We start from the raw sequence: 24614 nt of genomic DNA on the forward strand, positions 1-24614 counted from the left end.
TAGTACCTCATTTTTAGCCCTTTTTTGCGTTATCCGCGATTTTCGTTATACGCGGTGATCTAGCCCGATTATTTCGCGGATAGTCGGGGTTCTACTGTACATTACAATTCGCTTATCTCTGAACGGTTTAAATTCAAGAAAACTGGAAGAATTTCATTTACCACATACATTTGTTCTGCCGTTTTGTGTGCTAACTCCACCCGTATTTCGAATGCTTATAATTCGAACATTTCTGAATAGATCGGGAAGATGTTTGCATCAATCGATAGGAAATATTTCTATCGCGTCTATCACAATTAAAAAAAATGTTCTTTTTTATAAGGTGAACAATTGAATAGTTGTAAAATGTCAAGCGTTATCTAAACGCACTAACTGCCAAGTTTTGATTGGTCCGGTTTACGGTTTCCCTTACACAGACTTCAAAATCGATGTACCTGAGGAAATCCGCTTCGCAAATATACATGCAAGTCGAGGTTATTTTTGTTCACACCGAGCTGTGTTTCACGGACATGGACTTCAAAATTCTTCGCTTTGCATATACATGCAAGTCGGGGGTATTTTTTGGTGTTGAGTACTTTTGTACTCGCTTGTCGTTGTGCAGACCTGAATATATTTCCCTTAAACGTACTTTTAAACTTATACTAGAGGTGAATGAACTATCGCACATTGTTCCGCGCGACTGGAGACAAGTTGGAGTTATAGCCATACGAAAACCCAACAAGCCAGCCAGCGACCACAATTCATATAGGCCAATCGCAATGCTATCCTGCATTCGTAAATTGCTCGAGAAAATGATTCTTTTTCGTTTAGACAAATGGGTTGAAACGAACAATTTACTTTCAGACACGCAGTTTGGGTTCAGAAGAGGTAAAGGAACGAATGATTGTCTAGCGTTGCTCTCGTCTGAAATTCAAATAGCATTTGCTCGTAAAGACCAAATGGCTTCGATTTTTCTTGATATCAAAGGGGCTTTTGATTCTGTTTCTATTGATATATTATCAGATAAACTTCATAATTGTGGACTCTCGCCAACCTTAAATAATTATTTGTATAATTTGCTGTCAGAAAAACACATGAGTTTTGCTCATGGAAATTTGGCAGTCTCCCGACTAAGCTATATGGGCCTTCCACAAGGTTCATGTTTGAGCCCCCTATTATGTAACTTTTATGTTAATGACATCGATAATTGCCTTTCGAGACATTGCACGCTACGTCAACTTGTAGATGATGGAGTGGTTTCCATTAGGGGATCCTCCTCCGCCGATCTGCAAAGACCATTACAGGATACTTTGGACAATTTGTCCACATGGGCTATCAAGCTGGGTATCGAATTCTCTACGGAGAAAACAGAGATGGTAGTTTTTTTCTAAAAAGCACAAACCCGCAAAATATCCGCTTCATTTTTTCGGCAAAACAATAACCCACTCTATGAATTTCAAATGTCTTGGTGACTATTTCGATTCTGAATGTACCTGGGGGAGACATATTGCGTATCTGAAACAGAAATGTCTACAGAGAATCAACTTCCTCAAGACGATAACTGGTACATGGTGGGGTGCCCATCCAGGAGACCTCGTAAGTTTATACAAAACAACGATATTATCGGTCCTCGAGTACGGTAGTTTTTGCTTCCGAACAGCAGCTAAGACTCATATTCTAAAGATGGAGCGGATACAATATCGTTGCTTGCGTATTGCTTTAGGTTGCATGCAATCGACTCATACGGTGAGTCTTGAGGTTCTGGCTGGAGTAACGGGTGTTAAATAAAAAATAAGAAATTTTTCAATACCTTTCAGTAACTCAAATAAAGAGCGTAAAATTTTCTTTCTCCAAGAAAATTGCTCTTTGGGCTCCCTAGAAACAGTAGGCGTGTTTGGTTTTGCTAGTTTGAATTTAGTCAAAGCAAAGATGGCGTCGAAACAGCACGTGCTCCGCGAACGTATTGTACGGTTCTACGAAACGCATTTCCAGCAAGGAAAAAAGTTCACGGTGGCACATTTTAAGGAAGAAAATGTACCTGTCAGTACGGTATATCGTAGCGGAAGGTCGGAAATGGTCGTCCGGTGACGATAATGACGAAGCAGAGGAATACATCGTTAAAGAAGCTGTTTGACAACAAGGACGCAACCAGCCTGCGTGACGCCGGTCGGAAATATGGCTGCTCCCACGTATTGATCCATCGGACCCTCAAGATGGAAGGAATCGTCTGCAGGAAGAAGACGAGGTCGCCGGAGTACACGGAGGAGCAGATTGAGACGGTTAAATCACAGTGTCGGTGGATGACCAAAAAATACCGCGGGACGTCTTTCGTTCTGGACGACAGAGCTATTGTCAGCTGTCCAAAACGCATATTCCAGGAAATGATAATTACTACTCCAGCGACAAGTCATCCACAACGCCTGAAGTGAAATACAAAGCACAGGTTTGAAAAAAAGGTTGTGTTGTACATCGCCATTTCCGACCGGGGGATTTCAAAGCCTTGGTTTAAGCCGAGCGGTCTGGCAATTAACCAACAAATCTATCGAGAAGAGTGCCTCGATGAAATCCTGCTGCCGTTCCTGAACGAGCATCACGCGGATGGAAAGTACGTCTTCTGGCCGGACAAGGCGTCTTCCCATTACGCCAAGAAGACGCTGGCGTATCTTGAGGAGAAAAAAATACCGTTCGTGCCGAAAGATCATAACCCAACAAACTTGCCCCAGTGCCGCTCAATAGAGGATTTCTTTGGCTCACTCAGTGCCCTAGTGTATAAAAACAATTGGAGGACCAAGGACACGAAGCAACTGACTACAAGAATCCGAAATTGTATCCGGAAAATAGACGTAAGTACCGTACAACGTTCTTGTGAGAGCATCGCGACAAAGTTGCGTCGAAAAGCAGACCACGGCCCTTACTCAAACATTCACTGACATTTTTTTTTATTCAACGCCCGTTACTTCCTCTGCCTCTTCGATTTGTAGAATTATTATACAGATATCTCATTCGCTGTAAGATTATGAGCCTATTGGTAATTGATAATTTCGAAGAACTTCTTCAATTGAATTCAGAGCCAAGGTTCACCACCTTATATGTTGAGTTCCGTACACAAGGATTGCAACCTTCGTCAAGCATCATAAACCAAGACTGTCTATCGTACTTCTGTGATTCCGCTGTAAATTTCAATTTAATCATGCACCAAGAAATACGCGATATTCCAGAACATACACGTTTTGTGTTTATCCCACGGATGTTTTCTTCGAAATTTGGCGAAGTAAGTTCTGATAGAATGTTTTTTACTGATGGATCATGCATTAATGGCTCCACTGGTTTTGGCATATTTAACGAAAACTTCAGTGCCTATTATAGGTTGAGAAATCCCTGCTCGGAGTACGTTGTGGAAATGGCTGCAATCTTTCACGCTTTGGAGAAAAATGAATCCTTGTCGATTGATCAATATTTTATCTTTTCAGATAGCCTCAGCTCAATAGAAGCTATCCGTTCGATAAAACCTATGAGAGTCTCATGTTATTTTCTTATGAGAATAAGACAGCTCTTGGGTAGATTAGTGGAAAAATCTTATAGGATTACATTAGCCTGGGTCCCAGCCCATTGCTCCATTATAGGTAACGAGAAAGCGGACTCGTTAGCTAAGATCGGGGCTTTGGAAGGCACCACTTTTGAGCGACAAATAACCTATCATGAATTTGTTTGTACTCCTCGTAGTTATGTACTCTCCAATTGGCAACACAATTGGAGTGAAGATAATATGGGTCGCTGGTTACTGTGAATAACCGGGCTCAGTGGAGTATTCTATTTTGCCTCGGGACTCGGAAAACACATCTGCCCTCTGCTATGGCTGGAACACCGGAGCTGCCGTTTTCATGTGTCGTCATCGGATGAGCTGTCAGGCCGCGCTCGAAGTTTGCTCATCGGGTAACTATAAAAGGGGTATATATGAAAGGTGGGATGAACGTGTATGGCGAGACAGTTATAGCGGGCAGTGCTGCCAATACGCATTCTGAAGCCCACACATCTTCCCCCTTCTCTAAAAAAACGAAATCTGGGGAATGAATGAAAAAAAAAATGTCTCTCTTCAGTTTTTCTTCTAACATTTTATGCTGCTCTCTTATAAAGTAGCATTGTATTATTGTCCAATTCCGTAATTCTCTAAATTAGCCGGATTACGGCTATAACATATTGGTTGCTCATACCTTTGCATCCTTTGACATACCATACGTGTTCTAGCAAACTTGGCCGTAGCTGTGTAACCATCATGAGCGATAGCGTTTTTTGGCTTAGGATCTGTGGACTGCATTATCAGTTTTGATCAAAATTCCGCCGATTACAATCAAGTCATTTGCCAGCATTTCAAATCTCTTCAATTTTTTTACTGGCTGTTTCATGAACACCTTATACTATCTCAAACTGTACATAATCCGCTGTAACATGTCTGATCTCAAATTTGCGGTTGTCACGAGCCACTCCAATCAAATCACGCGCGGTCGTCGTGAACATCTTCCTATTCAACTATTAAATCTAGCGCGGTCGTCGCAATCCGTTTCATTGAAACCTAGCGCGGTTGTCTCGATCCGCTTCCAATTTATACTAGTGCGGTCGTCACAATCCGCTTTTAAATAAACCTGTCACGGTCGTCTCGATCCGCTTTTAATCAAACCTAGCGCGGTCGTCTCGATCCGCTTTTAATCAAACCTAGCGCGGTCGTCGCGATCCGTTTTCAATCAAACCTGGCGCGGTCGTCACGATCCTCTTTATTCAAACCTAGCGCGGTCGTCTCGATCCGCTTCCAAATTATACCAGTGCGATCGTCACGATCCGCTTTTAAATAAACCTGTCGCGGTCGTCACGATCCGCTGTATTCATACCTAGCGCGGTCGTCTCGATCCGCTTTCTATTTAGACCAGTGCGGTCGTCACGATCCGCTTTTAATTAAGCCTGTCGCGGTCGTCACGATCCGCTTTTAATTAAACCTAGCGCGGTCGTCTCGATCCGCTTTTAATTAAACCTATCGCGGTCGTCACGATCCGCTTTATTGATACCTAGCGCGGTCGTCTCGATCCGCTTTTAATTATACCTAACGCGGTCGTCACGACCCGCTTCATTCAAACGCGCTACCTCCGACACCTTCAACAGGCACATCACTTCACATTACATCATCACAAATCATATCATATTCCATTTTTTTTCCCAATTGACACGTTCTGGCTTATCCACATTTGAGTCAACATCTATCACTGTCAAAGAACCATCCGTTAAGGTGAATCATTTAACTACACGCCTGAAAAGTGAGGCATTTTGTATCACCGCCATGGGCATGGGGAACAAGAAGTCCAAGTCCCCACAGAAGAAATTGTCATCACCAGCTACAGCAGTTGCAGCAGAATTTACTCCCGGTTGGACTCCGCTGTATAATCACACCGTATAACACAACGTAGGGAAATTAATGACGATGAACCAAACACACACCGTATTTGAACGCAACACTTTCATTTACTTCAGTCACACTGAAGTTTACCGTAATAACGTTTTCCATTACGAAACGGAAAGTTTTTGCGTTCGCGTTCAATAATTTTCCCACTACCGGCGATAATAAAACAATCACAATTATTAAGCCGGGGCGACAGCCATGTTTTTTTGCACTTCGAAACTGATTTCCACTTCAATTTTTCGACATTGATATAGGTATTCGTTTTATCACCACTACAGAAAACTCCAGCTCCTGGCAGGATCGCCAATGTGAATAACCGGGCTCAGTGGAGTATTCTATTTTGCCTCGGGACTCGGAAAACACATTTGCCCTCTGCTATGGCTGGAACACCGGAGCTGCCGTTTTCGTGTGTCGTCATCGGATGAGCTGTCAGGCCGCGCTCGAGGTTTGCTCATCGGGTAACTATAAAAGGGGTATATATGAAAGGTGGGATGAACGTGTATGGCGAGACAGTTATAGCGGGCAGTGCTGCCAATACGCATTCTGAAGCCCACACAGTTACATACAATTATTCCCAAGGTATCGACAAACGCATGGTTCAAGGGATTGAATGTAGGTCGGGAATTCATTCGCGTGATGTCCCGCCTCATGTCTAATCATTACTTGTTATATGCACATCTGACATCGAGCATGTGGTCTGGTCCTGTAGAAACTTTCATTCTGCCAGGGCTCACCTATCGGATTCACTCAGTGCACTAGGAAGGCAATCTGACTTACCGGTTAGAGACATCTTAGCTAGTCGCGACCTCAACTGTATGCTTTCTCTTTACCAATTTATCAAAAGAAATGATATCTCTGTTTGATTCCTTCCCTCCTCATCAAACCAAACTACCCCACTCGCTTCATCCTAGTCCTAAATCCTAATCCGGTCCAATTAATCTAGTGTTAGATTTAGTTATTATTAAATTGTTAGTCTTAATTATATAGAAAATAAGTTATATTTTAAGGTGAAATTTGACTCTGTAAACGTTAGATAATAAGTAATTGAGTCTGATTAATAAACGTTTTTTGGAAAAAAAAATCGTGCGGGTGCTGTATTTCCTTGCGTTTTTGTTTTCCACAATTTATTATAACGGAGTAAACATTTAACATTAAGTTGTAGATTAATTGATAACGGGACATAAAATGCACACAAACATCAACCGTACGAAATGTTACAAGTTAAACAATATCATTCACTCGTCTCCTTTCACTCTCCCTCCAGAAGACAATTCCCTGCCAGGAGGTGCATATCCACAATGCTCTCTCTGTCCCTCGGTGGGTTGAGGCAGGTTGGAAATTTCCGCAAGGTGTTGGCGGCTTGTCACCGGTTTGGTGCGGTAATACTGATATGTGCTGAATGCCAAAATGGTTTCATATCTCCCGTCGTCCCCGACGGTTCGGCCCCCTTTTTCGGGTAGGGATGAGGATCCTTTTCAGTGCGCGTTATCGGCTGGAGCTGTCGTCGAATTGAATGTCTTTTCCGCCGAGTCGTTTTTTTTCTCCAGTCATTCATTCATTCATTCATATTGTACAGTTAGTTGGTGGGGGTGGGTGGTGAGAATGGTTTGAAGGTTGGCTTTGCATATAATCAATGTTTCAGCCCTCTGCTCACAGTATACTCGAGTTGCACGTTTTCCAGCTTCATTGGCCGGAAGTTAGTGGGCTGAGAAGCTGGCTTGGCATGTGTTCGAGAAAGACAGTAAATGTATTCAACGTGTGCTTTGCGACTTGCAGAAACATTCACACACATGAATATGCACGGAAAAAGCGAGGGTGGAACGGCGGAGAGTCAGTTTCCGGCATATACCCCAATCGTCATCTCGCCGTTGTCATTGTCGTTTGCCATGTGTTGTGTAGATTCTTGTCCTGACGGTGTGTGGTGAGGCTTTCTATCGGTGGTCAACGTATCTTGCAACCTAATTTCGAATGGGACGTGAAAATCCATTGTTGCTACGGCCGGAGCGAAGAACAAGATGAGGTCTCGCAACTCGAATGCATAGTGCAAGACAGTGACCATGTGCGTAGTGTCAGTGGTGGTGTCGTTGATGACGGCTGAGGGATTCAATGACCGCTCGTGTGGTTAGTCTCCAATTTTCAAGTGGGTAGAGAGAGTTTTAAATTTCCTGCTCTGTCAAGCATTTTGAGGAAGACTTCTGATTTTGGGTGATGTACAACGATCATCTACAATGTGGAAGGCATAGAGACAGCAGGTCAACAATTGTGAATGTAAAACGCTCGGAATGTCACCTAATTTCCCACCTAAAACTTCAAAAAATGTCCATCATTTAGAGAAACGCCGTAACGTACCACCAAAGCTTCGGATTGATAAAAAGGACCTGCAACCGACAACAAACATTTACAACGCTCGCAATAACCTCTCCACACACACACCTCGCTGGAAAGTTTCAATAGTTTCCCGACGTTGGTCATAGATAAACTAAAATAAATAATGTTTCTAATTTAAGGCATTTTCGCCGCATTCTCCTTTTTTTCGTACGCCTTCAGTTTGGCCTCGTGTGCCTCTCTTCGCTCCAGTATGTGGATGTTGGAAGGTTTTCTCGCCCCACGGTCCGGCTGCAAGCACCGGGGCAATTTATAGAGAAGCACTTCTTCAGAACCACCTCTGGTCGGGCTCGATGGCCGTGACCAAACCATAGCGCTACTATCATGCACAGATTTTCATGTTCACTGAGGGGTGTTTTCATTATGCTCCTACACACGACCAGTAGCAGATTTCTCGTAGCTGACGATTTTTTGTGCCCATCGTCAGGCTATCTTTATTTGTTTCCCGGGAATATTTATGTGCGTAGACTACCAGTCTTCTGTGGGCGATGACCGGGCATTACGGATCTATTCGCCCATGGAACGACTCTCTCTAGGGTTGAGAGGACGGTGAGTGCTGGATAACCACCGTCGAATGGGCTATAAGAACCGGGAAACCTGTAATTGGTTTTTATTAAAGCTTTGATAAATTATAACAGTAACTTAGCTTAGTAGATGACGGTTTTCAAACGATGAAAATAATAGGCGATCAGGTTTGCTCTTTTTCGTTAAAAATAATTATAATAGTTTTACCACGATTTATTATCTTTTTCTCAGCGGTGATAACCTGCCTAACTATTTAGAGGTTATATATTCTGACGAGACTTTCTAGATAATATCGTAAATAATCGAAACATATCGTGTGTAAACATAAATGAGCTCTGAGATCTTTGTTTCGAATCTTGAATATTTCTCGCAGTGCGTGGATGTTCTATGCATAGGAAACCATTATTTGCAATCGATACAATTTACAAAACCATGCCGAAGCAATTAGCCCTTAAAATGGATGGCGCTTAAGTCGTTTGCCTATACATTACCGCTGGTGTACAAGTGGTACACTGCCGCACTCGTGGTTGCACTGTACTTTGAGACACCAGTGAGTAGGAGGGTCTGGTGGTGTGCGTTGAAGTGCCTGGCGTAAGCCGACATGAAGCCGCCACTATAGCACAGATCTTGGTGGTAGTAGCAAATATTCGAATGAGATCTTGGATGATTGAAGTGGTGGAGGGTTTCGTGTCAACAACAATTGAACACGAGTTAGCCAATCCTAAGCTCTATGGCAAACCTGATATATATTAAGCATTTAACCACCATACAACCGTAGCGTGTTGATGCAACGTTCGTAATATATATTAAATGAGCGAAAGGGAATCCGGTTACAATTCCGGAGCCTGTTGAGTATATGTTTGCATTGGCGTGCACACCGGCAACGATGGCGCCTCTGTAATCATGGCAACATGAATCCTTTTCTTCGAGAAGCCAACAGGAGATACCGGAAGAGTTTTCTTTTCTGTTTTACAGTCACACTGGCCATGGAAGTCTTTCATGGAGATATATGGTCGGACAGGCTGGTAGAGCATGGTATTAAATTGCTGTGTCGGTATTCTCTTCTTGGACCGTAGAAATCGAAGACTGGGGCACGCAAACTCTCAACAGCTTGTACCGAATCCGCAGCAGGTCTCCAAGGTTTAGAGTCTCTAGTCGATAGACTAATGTAGGTAAGGGAAGTCGGCAAATTGGATCCGTAACTTCGGGACAAGGATTGGCTCTGAAGGCTGAGATGGCTCGGGCTCCGGCCGGCGCATCGGCTGCCCTCGCCGGTGGTCGCGCACTGGCTCTGGCCTTAATGTGCACACGCGTGGTCCGGGCCGTCCACCCGACGGTCTGCCCGCAGCGGCGCGTACTGTGGTCATCAACAAACAGCCGATTCAGATCTGGCACGGCTGAGGGAATTAGAAAAAATCGCAGTCTACCGCAGGACTTTTTTAGGCTGTCAAAAAAGTCCTGCGGTATTTCCGCGAGGTGTCGTTGTAAGCGCGTAGTTCTAGTTGTATTCATTGTATCGAGTCATACTATAGCTTGTTGGAAAGGTATTTTTGCTATAATATAGTCCTTGACAGTGTTTTGTTTGGTTAAGTCGTTCGTGAGTTATAGTGTCGCAAATATGGAGCAAAATAAAGAGAAAATCCGACATATTTTACAGTACTACTATGACAAAGGCAAAAATGCATCTCAAGCTGCCAATAAAATTTGTGCAGTTTATGGACCCGATACAGTTTCCATTTCCACCGCACAACGATGGTTTCAACGTTTTCGTTCTGGTGTAGAGGTCGTCGAAGATGCGCCACGCTCCGGAAGGCCTGTCATCGAAAATTGCTACATCATCGAAAATTGCTACAAAATCGCTGAATTAGCCGAGAAAGACCGGCATAGTAGCAGCCGTAGCATCGGCCAAGAGCTGGGAATAAGTCATCAAACCGTTATTAACCATTTGAAGAAGCTTGGATTCACAAAGAAGCTCGATGTATCAGAAGTTAGCCACAAAAGATGCCTGTGAAAATTGGCTATCCGAGTTTGTTGCGAATAAGGAAGCGAGCTTTTATAACAGGGGTATTATGAAATTGGCATCTCGTTGGGAACAAGTCATCGAACAAAACGGCGCATATTTGACTTAAAACAGATGATTGTAACTAATTTTATGAACAAATGAAAATTCAAAAAAAATACCGCAGGACTTTTTTGATAGCCTAATATTATGCAAAATCGAACGAGATCGGCTTCTGCATTCTAAAATCGAAGTCTTCTGCATTAGAAAGTGTTTAAATAACAGCAAGTAATAATTTTCATTCATATTTTACCAATTTTAAGCTGCATTCGGGCATGTTGATGTGATAGAGAGTAAATTGTTCCACGAATACTGATGAATTATTTTGACGTTTGCCACTTTTCCATATGTCGATTGGGTTTGAATCTCGGAAGGATTTCAAAATGCAAAAGCCGATCTCGTGCGGAAATTTTAAAATTTAGACTCGTTAAACCATATTAATTGAGTTTGATAAATTTCCCATGGAAGGTAATAATATTAGCTTACTTGCTAAAAAATTCTAAAAATTCTAAAAAATAGCGGCCTTCCGGCAGTGAACCGGAACAGTCGCTCGATCCAACGTAAGGGTGAGTATGGTATTCATAGTAAAACTTTTTGGAAATTTGAAAAATTTTGCGATCTCTCCTCCTGACTACGTCGTGTTCTCAACGTGAGTGTGCAATTTTTCCTCACGCCTTTCGCGTTCCATCGTCGATAACTTTTAATGTCCTTCAGTCTTGATGCAATTTTCACTACTGAATGAATAAACCAGGTCAAAACGCTGTCAATAGTTTCTCGATGTAATAACTAGGGGCGCTGCAGTCATCAAAAATAAGCGATTAAATTCTAACTGAAACACACTTTAGATATCTTGATAGTTCGTTGCATGTTCTTGATGGTACTAAATACGTAGGCTGCAACCGTCAGAACAACGGATCATTTAATTAAGCGAATTTAATTTCGAACTGAACCTCGATGTTCAGTTCGAAATGTTCGAAATGAAGTTGTTGAAAAGTTGCTGGTTATTTTTTTCACCTTTCAAAAGGAATTCAGGCCCACGAAACCACCGGCTATTCAGGATTGGTGGATTGAACGATTTGATTCCGTTGTCCGAAACGTTTTTTGCCTTGGAATTTGTCCAGAAAATGCGAAGCAGCGTGCATTTGCGCACCATTCCATTCTCTCGTAGACATAACCATCTGAGCAAGGAATCTTTATTGGTGATCTAGTTGCGTTTGTGGGGATGTGGAGCTAAGATCAAACAAAGTCTGACAAACTCCCACTCAGATATCCCTTCCTCTACACCTCTATCTCTGGTTGAAGATCTAAAACAAGGGTCGTTGAGGTTCGGCCAAATCTTCTCGCCACGCTATTTCCGCTTACCTAGTATACTGAAGGTACTCAATTCAGACGTTATGTAAGTTATTCGTCGTAATATCAATTATGACTTTCACGTCATTTGTCCTTTGACCCACAGTCTGTGTTCCCAAATTTCCTTGAAGTGTTCCAGGAATAATTTTTTTTAGAATCGTTTACGGCGAACGAAATATTTTTTCATTAGCAATCAACTAGTAGGGTAAATGATCTTGGTTTGTCCAATTTAGGGTGTTTTCGGGCAACTAGTAAATGCAAATCGTTTTTTTTTCATGAAAATCGCATAAAATCAGTACGAGTTTGGGTTCGTTGTAAAGCTTCAAGTCTCTAGTTGCTAATACTATCAAAAGGCGATGAAATTCATTTTTTTTTGTTTTGTAACGATTTTGAAATTGCCTTTTCTTGGGCATTTTAAAAGTGTTCACCACTCAACACAGAGAAACTTTATTTCTGCTATGCGCGTAGGACACAATAAACAAACTTCAGCGCGCCAAGCGGTCGCCATAGAAATCATGTGGACAAAACAACAGTATTGATATGGACAACTCATGATCAGAATTGAGTTCATCAAAATGCGTTAATTCAATGGTTTAGCTATGTAAATCTGATGATGGTTACAACATTTGTAAGTGTTATAATCCAGAAAAGGTCTGAATACGTGCCAAATAATCATCTGGTGATTGATCAAAAGTTAGCTCAAATGAGGAGCGCGTTGACACCAATAGAAGGTGGATTTTATAATACTATGAAGCATGTGAATCCGTAAAAATATACTACAGGGTTTTCCATTTCGGGCTTCCGAAACTATACAGCCCTGCGCTGACAACCGTTTGACATAGCTGTCAACCAAAGCGTCATATCGTTAGTTGAATGTCTGCCATTTTACATATGGATCGTTTTAGCATCGCACAACGTGTTAATTTTGTTAAATTATACTGTAAAAATGATGAAAAACCGGCAAATGTTTTTCGAGCATTACGGACGGATTTTGGTCGTCATGGGCGGCCTACAGAGCACACAATCGCTAATGTAGTGCGTAAATTCGAACAAACTGGATCCGTAGCGGATATTGTGAAACCTGTGCATCATCGTAATGTGCGTTCGGCCGAAAATATTGCTGCTGTTGCTGCCAGTGTTGAGGATGACCCGAATGTTTCGATTCCACGGGGTGCTCAGCAATTGGGCTTGTCAAACACATCATTGTGGCGAATTTTGCATTTGGACTTGCACCTACATCCATATAAAGTCCAACTGGTACAAAAATTAGAGCGTGGTAACCATGGAATGCGTCGGGCATACGTCGATTTGGTGAACGAACAACAGCAGCAAAATGCTGAATTTTCGCATCAAATTTTCTTCAGCGATGAGGCACATTTCGAGCTCGGTGGCTATGTAAACACCTAAAATTTCCGTATATGGGGGTCAGAAAATCCACACGTGATTGATTGTTGCATCCGCCAAAAGTCACTGTTTGGTGCGCATTATGGTCTGGTGGAGTCATCGGGCCGTATTTATTTGAAAATGTGGACGGCGAGACGGTAACTGTGAGTGGTGAGCGCTATGGCCGCATGTTAACCAATTTTTTTTGCCACAAATCGAAGATATGGATACGGATGACATGTGGTTTCAGCAGGACGGCACCACGTGCCACACAACACGACCGAACATGGCCATATTGCGAACGAAATTTGAGGGACGCATAATTTCGCGTTTTGGTGATGCCAATTGGCCGTCCAGATCATGCGATTTGAACCCGCTAGACTTTTTTTTGTGGGGTTATGCGAAAGACCGTGTCTATGCCAACTCTCCGCAAACTCTTGAACATTTGAAAGACAACATTCGTGAAGTTATGACCGACATACCGCCCCATATGTGCCGAAAAGTCATCGAAAATTACCTGTTCCGGATCAATGTGTGCGAGGTAGCCCTAGGTGGACATTTGAATGATGTTGTATTTCACACATAATGGCATAAACCAAACTTTAATTTGAAATAAAAGTTTCATCGAAATTCGAATTCTAAGTATGTTTTATTTCAATTTACAATTCAATTTAAAGTTGGAAAACCCTGTACAAAACTACTGTAATTCATGAAAAAGACAATTTTACCTATATGTTTTGAAACATTCGAATACCTTGACACAGGTGCGCTGAATAAGAGCATTTAAAAAAGTGGGAAAACCATGATCATATTTTCGACTGGACAAACCAAAATCATTTTCCTTCATCAATCCACAGACTGTGATATATGGTTTCCCTATCATTTATGACTCTCTGTTACCCTCCGAGCGAAAGGCTGGATGTGCGCAAAATGGATATGAATTCAAAAACTGTTTTGGGTTCAGAATCTTAAATTTGTTGTTGGGATCGGATGTTTGGATGTTTGGTCTGATCATATGGATCTACAATTTTTGTTTAAAAAATCGTACTCGAAATCTGTATTCGAATTTGGAGCTACATCTGGATGTATCACCTGGAACAATACGAATATATAATATAGATTCCAGCAATTGAACCTAGAATCTTGAATCTTCAATCGAATTATGAAAGTTTGGATATTGAATTTCATTCTGATGTATGTCTTCTGAACTCTAAACTATGCAATAGCTCTCCGAATCAGCACTTTGCTCTTGAAATCGTTATTTGATATCTGAACTAAAAACTTGATATTAACAACAATTAATACCAATTTGGTGTTTAAAAATGGAATCTAGAAACAAATTTGAAATCTGATTCTAGATGCCGAAGCCGTTTAAAATACAATTTCAAATTTTTTTCGGTGGTAAGACGGATAGATAATGTTCTTATAGTCTGATCATATAGACAAAGTTTACAGATAAAGCGTTAAAGTTTATTGCTCGCGATACGTTTTTTTTTCTCACCTCATTCGTATGTGCAGCAACATTTGAAAAATATCTAGCATTGTCCAAACGAAAATCCCGCGTTCCGATTGGGTCGATTAGCACAATAGATCTGTGCTCTACCAATTGGTAATTCAACATGAATACGGGACTGTGCAATGGAGTATGCGTTTGGTTTGTACTTCTGTACCGCGAAATCTATGTTTTGATTGGTGCAATTTGTGTTCCCCTAGTTTTACCGTCTAAAAGAAGCAGGTGACGATTAATTGTACCCGCTCAGCAGGTATAAAATCCGCCGTTGTCTACAAGTGTTAAGTTGGCATGGGAATGAATATTAGGGGAAATGGAGGGAATTTGGACCACCTAAGCAAATCACCTAATATTTTCAAACCAATGCGGTGTAAATAAAAATTGTCACATTCGCTGGACGAATGAACTTGACAAATTCAGCTTATTGGCGACATCCCGGACCGAACTTCTCGGATCACGTCTAAACTGCTTAACTACGCGCTTGTGATCTTTTTCACTGACGGAGCATCCATTTTTGCCGTTCTTCACCTTCCGGTCGATGGTTAGGTTCTCGAAGTATCGTTTTAGTACTCTGCTGACCGTGGATTGGACGATTCCCAGCATCTTACCGATGTCCCGGTGTGACAACTCCGGATTCTCGAAATGAGTGCGCAGGATTAATTCACGACGCTCTTTTTCTTTCGACGACATTTTTCCAAATTTACGAAAAATTGACAGTGAAGCATGGCCAACGTGATCTATACACTCTTATCTGATTATAAGCGGAAGCTGAAGATATAATTCCTCAAAATTAAATTTCTACAACGTTTTTTCCGTGATGCAATTTGATGTGACACACCCTTTACTTATGTTTATGTAAAGTAATCAAGGATAACATAATAATCAGTAGCAGAGACAATTCTGAATTCTGCATGGATCTTTTCCCTGTTGTTCGAGCACTATCAAGCACTTTCGATGCTTGGTCAAAGAAAATCCGTCCTCGATGGCCTGCGTTACTTTTTCAAACTCCTCCTTCTTCCAACGTTGTCTGTCTATCATTTTTCTGTAATTCCGCGACATTTGCAATCAATTAGACCAAAGAAAAGCTCCAAACATGTAGGACCAATTCACCCCACAGAAAGGTGTCCACGTCACCCCACACAACATGCAAATAATTTTATTCATTGTTATCAAACTTACAGTTTCGCTGCATTAAATTGTTCCTCTTCCTTAGGCGAACAGAACTTTACTGCACAATACACGAAAAGTTTGTTTAATCAACGGAAAATACCTTAAAACCACGATCGAAAAACTTACATTTTCTAACAATCAAAGTGCTTGATGTGTTCATGCTACCGTTTTCCTCCAGCTGGTCAGTTTTACTAAGGTTTTTTTACGTTAGGTATATATGGTACAACAATAGAAGGAGATGACATTATAAAACATCCAAGTTGAGCCGTACTTTTTGAGAAGAAGGGGTGGTCCAAATCACCCCGTATGTCCAACTCACCTCGTGTTATCTTACTTGAAATTACAGCCACGAGATTTTGGGTGCGAACAATATCGAATCGGTTTCGTATGCTGTTGTTATTTTATATAACACTAGCTGACCCGGCAAACTTCGTCCCGCCCAAAATTTGTTTTTTGTTATCAATACCTTCATACATTCACGTTTTCTTACTATGAGCAAGTTCATTAGTCCAATCGCCGAACTGTTCATTGATTGATCTTCTATTCGACCCCTTGAAATTTACCTTTTACTATGAAATTCCTACTATTTCTAACAAAGCTCATCATTAGAATATCAGATTATTTTCAGACACAATTCTCGTTCAAGATTTCAACCACAGTGTTCAACCACTTGCAAATAACATGTTTCTCCGTTACATGGAATAAATGTTTTATACAGAAAATATGATAGAATAAAGACAGCCCTAAGTCGGACAATTCCTTCCTCGAGTTCTGCTCTTATCAACACATCCGGCGATCTTTTTTTTTTTGTATAATGTGTAATATTTTTATGGGACCCCCTCTCCATTCCAGAGGAGGGAGGGTTGTCATACCATTATAGAAACATTTCTCATACCCAAAAACCTTCCCATCCCAAATTGTTCTCGTTAAGTTCTCGAGTTATGCAGAAATTTGTGTTTCATTTGTATGACAGCCCACCATTAGAGAGCGGGAGGAGTGTCTAACCACCATAGAAATATTTATTGCATCCTAAATAAATCCACACATGCCAAATTTGGTTGTATTTCCTTGATCAATTCTCGAGTAATGCAGAAATTTGTGTTTCATTTTTATGGCTCCCCACCTAAGAGAAGGGGAGGAGTATCTAACCACCATACAATCATTTATTGCACCCTAAAACCTCCATATGCCTAATTTGGTTTCATTTGCTTGAATAATTCTCGAGTAATGCAGAAATTTGAGTTTTATTTGTATGGCAGCCCTCCCCCCATTAGAGAAGGAAGAGGAGAGTCTAACCACCATAGAAACATTTATCGCACCCTAAAACCTCAATATGCCTAATTTGGTTGCATTTGCTTGATTGATTCCCGAGTAATGTAGAAATTTGTGTTTAATTTGTATGGCAGCCCCCCCTTAGAGAGGGGGGTGGAGAGCAAGGATGGAAAACAAGGGAGCATGATGAGATTTATGATTAATCGCAAACACAGATCGTAATCTGTGCAAACTGCGACTAACTATTAATCCTCTCCCATCATAACCAAATGATTTTCGCTTGGTAACTCTGAGTTGACCAAAGCATTGCTAGACTGAAACTAGTTAGAATAATTGAGTTACTCTCCTTCCTCGTTTTGTTTAAAACTCCTAACAAGAATTTGCTCCATGGGAATGAGTATCTCTATGACGTACGCTTTACGATTCTCGCTATCTCGTCCGGGCGTTCAATTTTTCTCTCCGAGCGCGTTTACTTCGATGAAACTAGGTAAAGTAAAAAAATGAGCTACAGCAGATAGGACGACATTAATGTTTAATGTTCCACAGAGGATTTCTCAAATGATGTTTAAATTCATCTACAAGATACTACAAACAATAATCCCCCTCAAATCACTAATTTCATGAGTTAATGTAAATGCGTCATTGGAAAAGGCTATTACGATATCGAACACGTGGTCTTGCGAGATATATTTTTCCACCAGCACAAATACAGAACACTCCTTTCGGGCCCGAGTAAACTTGTGGGTAGAAAAGACCTTAATTGCCTTGAAATAATCAAAAACATAAATTAGCGCAAATATGTCAACATGTTTTTTTGTGTAAGCACGTAAATATTTACTCATAAAATTTTAGGATTGTGGAACTCTACATAATTTCTATGCAGATAGACTATCGACAATTTGTGGGGGGAATATTCATACAACTCAAATGGGTAATGATTATCTGCTATCACAAAGCTGAGAAATTTTTTGACGTTTTGTTTTACTACAGATTCAACCAAACAAATCTGCGGACAAAGCATTATGTACACTCAAGAGATGCAACAAGTTTGAAGGGATATGAAAAAAAACATTGGTCGTTCAATAAATCTACTGCCACATATGTCGGAAGTCCACGATATATGAATAACATATGTCCATAATAATTCATTACATTTATTTGCAACGAAAAACGTAACCACGCAGAATTGAATGGAACAAATATGTGATCCGTTTTATCTACAAAATAAAAAAAGGATCTTAAATTTCATTGAATTCGAAAAGTGTTTCGTGAAATCACTAATTGAATTATTATTAGAAAAAATATTTGAAGAGAAATGTGAATGTTTAGAATTATTGGAATCTAACAAACGATTTTGGGCGGGATGAGATTCGCCCAAATCTGCTGGTAATAAAATTAATCAATTGCACCCATTACCCGTCTGCTGTTTATCGGGCGGGGAGACGACAGCAAAATAAAATCGACACGAGACTGAGTCAGCCACTCACTGCGGACAGTGCAATAGAGAATTAAAAATCCCTCGATGAGTGTCGTAAGATTTCAGTTGATCGTCTCTTGTACACTTTCCGATCAAGAACTCATCATCCGCTCTATGGGATGGGATTAATCGTTTGTGGCTTGCACTCACGATAAACCTTGAGTAGTAGAAGTAATACTTCGAGAGTGCATACAGTGGGGATTCCTCTTTCATATTGTTTTTTGAGATCTTGGTAATTCACCGTTCCAAGTATTTTCTCTGTGTACATATGAAGGATAAAAGAGCATCGCCGACTAGAGGGATATACTTATTTATTGATCGTTGAATGTGATTTTTTACCATCACTGGTGGAGAGTTTAACCACCATAGAATCATTTATTGCACCCTAAAACCTCAATATGCCCAATTTGGTTTCATTTGCTTGAATAATTCTCGAGTAATGCAAAAATTTGTGTTTCATTTGTATGGCAGCCCCCCTTAGAGAGGGGAGTGGAGATTCTAACCACCATAGAATAATTTATTGTACCCTAAAACCTCAATATGCCCAATTTGGTTTCATTTACTTGAATAATTCTCGAGTAATGCAGAAATTTGTGTTTCATTTGTATGGCAGTCCTCCCTTAGAGAGGGGAGTGGAGAGTCTAACCACCACAGAAACATTTATTGCACCCTAAAACCTCAATATGCCTAATTTGGTTGCATTTGTTTGATTAATTTCCGAGTAATGCAGAAATTTGTGTTTAATTTGTATGGCAGCCCCCCCCCCCCCTCAATATGCCCAATTTGGTTTCATTTGCTTGAATAATTCTCGAGTAATGCAGGAATTTGTGTTTCATTTGTATGGCAGACCCCGCCCCCCCCCCCCTTAGAGAGAGGGTGGAAATTCAGGAAACACCCCAACATCTCCTTGAGTGTACATTAGGGTGGCAGCTAATGGTCATTTCAATTTCAAATTCCAATATCAATTTAAAAAAAATGACCTGTGCAAATTTCAGCTCAATCGGACATTGATCCACGGATATCTTCCAAGGGGGAGTAAAGGAAATTTGGAAAATCGATTTTTTTCGATGCCAAATGACATAAAAATGCATGAAACGTCGAGATCTGGTGTCATCTCGAAAAAATATTTTTGGCCGAAAATCGACCTTTTGGGACTTTGCCTGAGAGGTAATGAAGTATGGGAACAAAATTATTATCGAATTTAAAGAACCGACCATGTACGTTTTGTTTATTGGGCCAAAAATGACCTGTGCAAAATTTCAGCACAATCGGACATGATTTAGGGGTGCTTCAAAGCCCTGAAAGTTTTGATTTTTTGATCCACGAAAATCTTCCAGGGGGGAGTAAAGGAAATTCAGAAATCGATTTTTTTTGATGCCAAATGACATAAAAATGCATAAAACGTCGAGATCTGGTGTTATCTCGAAAAAACAATTTTGGTCAAAAATCGACTTTTGGGACTTTTTAAAAAATCAAAAATTTGAGTGCCTTGAGGCACCCCTAAGTCATGTCAGATTGAGCTGAAATTTTGCACAGGTCATTTTTTCGGACCACTTAACAAAATGTACATGGTCGGTTTTTGAAATTCAATGGTGAATTTTTTTCCATACATCCATTGCCACCCTAGTGTACATATTTGGTCAAATGAGGGAGTCATATTTTGAAATCTTAGCTCACTCCTTCCTACCAGAAGATTCATCGAAACTACATCTCACTGCTTTGAAGTGCCCTAAACCATCTATTAAACGAATACGTGATAAGTGAATAAAATCGAGAAAATATAATACCTCTGTTACCTTTTATGCAACACTCCGATACCGCCACGTTCTGCCAAATTCGGCTCAAAAGCGTCCCTAATCGAATTTATTTTATTGCATTTCCACCAACCATCAAGCCTTGCGCCAATCGCCAGGCAAATCCTTCGGGACGCGAGCCAGATTTGCAGCAGAGTCAGGTCGTGGACACTGAGCGTATAAGTGCGGGATTAATTAATCGTCGAGTCAATGTCGTGACAAATCTAAAATAACTGCCAACCGAAAGCCCTCGCGTTCTGTTCGAATGGCCGATGGAACTACCATTCAGACTCTTCGTTCGCAAAGTCAATGGTCGTTGCACGTAGCACCATCGTGCCGGAATTAGCAGGTGTACCTCTGACAGAATCCGGTAAAACCAATCAGCCAAACGGGGACCGATCCAATAAAGCGTGAGCGTAATTAAAATAATGTGAATTTTAATCACTCTTTCAGGTCCGGAATTGGGAAGGTGTACCTGGTCATAGGAATGATTGAGGGCAAAGCAAATTGGTGGAAAATGGTACCATATAACACCGTTTGATATTCCATGATGTATGTAGCGGCAGTCATTTCTTTCACCATCATCAATCTTGGAATCACCCATCCAAGAAATCACGTATTTTTGTTTATAATTTCCTCCGCCGGCATCGTTGAATAGCACTTTGGTTCGCCCGAGCGGATAGAATATAAATTTTAAACCAGAATTATCTCCCGTTCCACTGGTGATTGCCTATACCCTACTGCCGTGTCTGCGGCACCGGTCCAGATTGAGACTTCAATTCGTCCAGGATGCGTGGCGGAAATAGAGGAAGAAATGCAAAAAGCAGGAAAAAAAAAAGAAAAACTCCTGGTGAAAAATTGCAATTACCTTTTTTTGCTGTGCAACGCTCAGCCACTCTTTGCGCCATGCAAGCGACTAACGATCCCATCTTCTCTCTTCGCGGAGGCTCCATCCTCTCGGGCTCTCTGGCGTTTCCTCCAAGTACGAGCGCGGGCGCTTCGGAACGGTGGCCCACTGGTCCGCCGTCGCCCGTATCACCAGATTTGCCGTTCGTTTGAGCGTATCAGAAGTAGGGTTGCTCGGAATTAATTTCCGATCAGGATGGTTTGCTTCGTTGTTCGATGTCTTTTATTTGAAACAAGTTCTCTTATCATGAAAAGTTCACTTTTTCTCGGAATTTTTTTTTTATCTATTTTAAAATGTCACCTTCTGTATTTTGTATACAGCTGTAATGTTTATCACTTTGCAGATTAGGTTGGTTTTTAGGCTTTCTGCTCGAAACATTTGCTGAAATTTATTCTTTTGCCATATCCAAACGGTGGAGTTGAGGCTCGATAAAATTATGAACCGTGTTGTTTTTCATATCGTTGGGTAGAGAATGTTTTTGAAATATTGCATCACACGTACAAATAGTCTTTTTTTATGCGTTTAGAGCTTTGGTTGATCATTCAGTACCAAGCACACCATCACCAAAACTTTCTACCAAAAACGTTAATTAAAAATTTCGTTGGATTTAAAAGTAAGATTGGTCGATCAGAGTGTGGAGGTTCGGTAACGATTTAATCAGTGGATCGATCCCTACGCCGTTTGGAAAATCGATTCTAGATCGAGACTTGACTACTATGCGCCTATAATGCTTTATAGCGACTGTAACATAGCTCTATGTAACTAGCTCATTGACTTTAATTCGAAATGACGATCATCTGAATTGGTCCAGTGGTTCCAACGTTATAAATTTTTGGAATAAAGGCCAAAAATTGATTTTTCGGACCAGCCTAAAATGGAAATGGGCTCCCTAATGAAAGAATAAGTAAAAAGGATCTAATATTTTGCGATAAGGAACAAAACTACCAATTTTTACGAAAATCTGAGAACCACTGTATCGATTTGGCACGGAATAGGTGATGTAGGAAAAGTGCATTTTCAGAGAGAATACACGGGTGAATTAAATAGAGTAATGCGGGGCAAAGGTGCGCACCTAACTGTTGTCGTCTAATAACTCTTGAAATAAAAGCAAATAAAATTCCGTTTGCTTACCAAATTGTAACTATATATATTACCTTCGAAACGTAGTACAAGCATTTCTCGAGTTGTGTTTGTAATTGGAACGGACACCAAATCATTCTTATTTATACAGATCAAGTTTATTAATACATATTTACCTTCACTTGATTTATTTGAAACTCATTGTTGAAAAAAACAACATTTCTTTGAATTTTTTTGTGAAAACATAAACATAAACGAAACATAACTGTTATTGAATTGAATGCATGGTGAAAATAAAACCATTTTTCATTTGAAATTCATTTTGAATTATTTTTAAGAAATTGTTTATTTTTATTCCTCATCTTGGATTTCGGTTCTGAGGATTCCGACGCTTTGCCTTAGAGCGCTGTTGCTTCATTGCGCTGTTGTGGGGTTCGAAGAGACAGACGATGGTTCCTCATGAAGCTAGAATCTCAATTTCTTCCTGCCAGTTTTGCAACTTGGTTGGATCCGTGCTGGAGGTTGTTGACTTCCGCAAAATCAATCGCCAGACGACGTAAATACTTGAGAGTCATACCATAGAAAGCTTTGTCCAGTGCCCTGCAGTGGTCCGCCAGATCCTCAGACTGCTCACTCGTGAATACCTATCTGAACCGCCCTAGGTGTTCGCTGACACATCCCAGCAGAAGTGGAAATGTCAATAAAAGAAGATTCAAATCGTAAATCACTTTCTGATATGAGTCTCTTTCTCAGAGCTGATTCAGAAATACCGAGGTCTGCCGCAATCCGACGCTTCGAGACTCCCTCCCGAAGACCCTGTCGGGCCATTTGAGCATTTCTGGAGTGCATTTCCTCAAATCAGCTTTCTTCTTGTGGGTCCCGTTAAAAATTTTGTTGAAAATATTTTATAATTTTTTTCAGAGCAAAACGCTAGTGCGAACTTTTACCCCACAGCCACTGCGCACCTTTGCCCCACATGCAATTCTTGAACTAATCGAATTTAAAAAAAAAAGCTGTTTAACTTTTTCACAAAAACGAATACGCACTATCATCTACTATAGAATGAAGATTTCCTTGACAGTGTAGTTTCGAGCTTTCCAGTTATTTTAGGTAAGTAAATCATCATCTCCAAAACTGAAAAAAATAGATCAAAACATCTCAAAACACTTTTTACCTTATAACTTTCATGAAATGTATCGTGTTTATATGTGTGAGCTGCTGGTGTAATAATGTATCAAACGAATACACTGTTGTAGAAGTTTTATGCTCGTTTGCTCTGCAGTGGAGCGTAAAGGCGGCATTCCATCTATTAAACTTGCTACATACTACCATTCAATGGTTTTTGCTTATTGGAGTCTATCTTCTTACGACATCATTGGTCTTGTCGAGCAATTTTGGCCTTATCCAATGGCCTGCGGATCGGTGCGTCGTGTGTAGCACGACATGTACGACAATATTAATCATTTATTGAAAATTACCATAATCCACGATTTTATTTTTCATTTTTTTGTAGGTTGGCCCATCTGTCATTGACATTCTATAAAATTTGTAGTGTGATAGTTTTACATTTCTGAAAGTTACGCTGTATTGAGTACATCTGCTATTGTGCGTGCCCCGATTTTGTACAATTTGCGAAATTCAATCGTTATTCGTGGCTTACCGTTAATCGCTTAATCGTTTGGCTTACCACCGAATGCACCTAATTTGGCTCCCTGCGACTTTTTCCTATTCGAACGACTCAAGAAATCACGCTTCAGCACCCGAGATGAGATAATGAAAAAATCGAAGATGGCGCTGATGGCCATACCGCAAATCGAATATAATAAATGTTTCGAGGATTGGATCAGGCGCTGGCATAAGTGCGTTGCATTCGATGGGGAGTACTTTGAAGGGGACAATATCGATATTGATGTATAATCTAGTATTTTTCATTTCCTGAATAAATTGCCACCAAGGATTTTATTTTTTTCTCTTCTTTAACAATAAATTATAACTTCTCGCCTTCTCACCAAGTTCTGATATCTACATACAGAGCGAAAAATAAAACAAAACTATTCATTTTGGAGTTATTTTCGTGTTAAAAACTCCCAATTTAGCACAAAACAAGAGCAACATTCTCGAGAAGTCATTGGAAAACAGTCAATTTGTTGAAGTTTTCAATACATATAAACTGTTTAGGACCTGCTGAGTCTGATCATGAGTTTCATTAGTTGTTTTTGTTGAAACTAATACGAAAATTCAAATATGAATAAAAATATTAGGTGTACCGATAAGTTTC

The sequence above is a fragment of the Toxorhynchites rutilus genome, chromosome 1 (assembly GCF_029784135.1).
Source record: "Toxorhynchites rutilus septentrionalis strain SRP chromosome 1, ASM2978413v1, whole genome shotgun sequence".
NCBI lineage: Eukaryota > Metazoa > Arthropoda > Insecta > Diptera > Culicidae > Toxorhynchites > Toxorhynchites rutilus.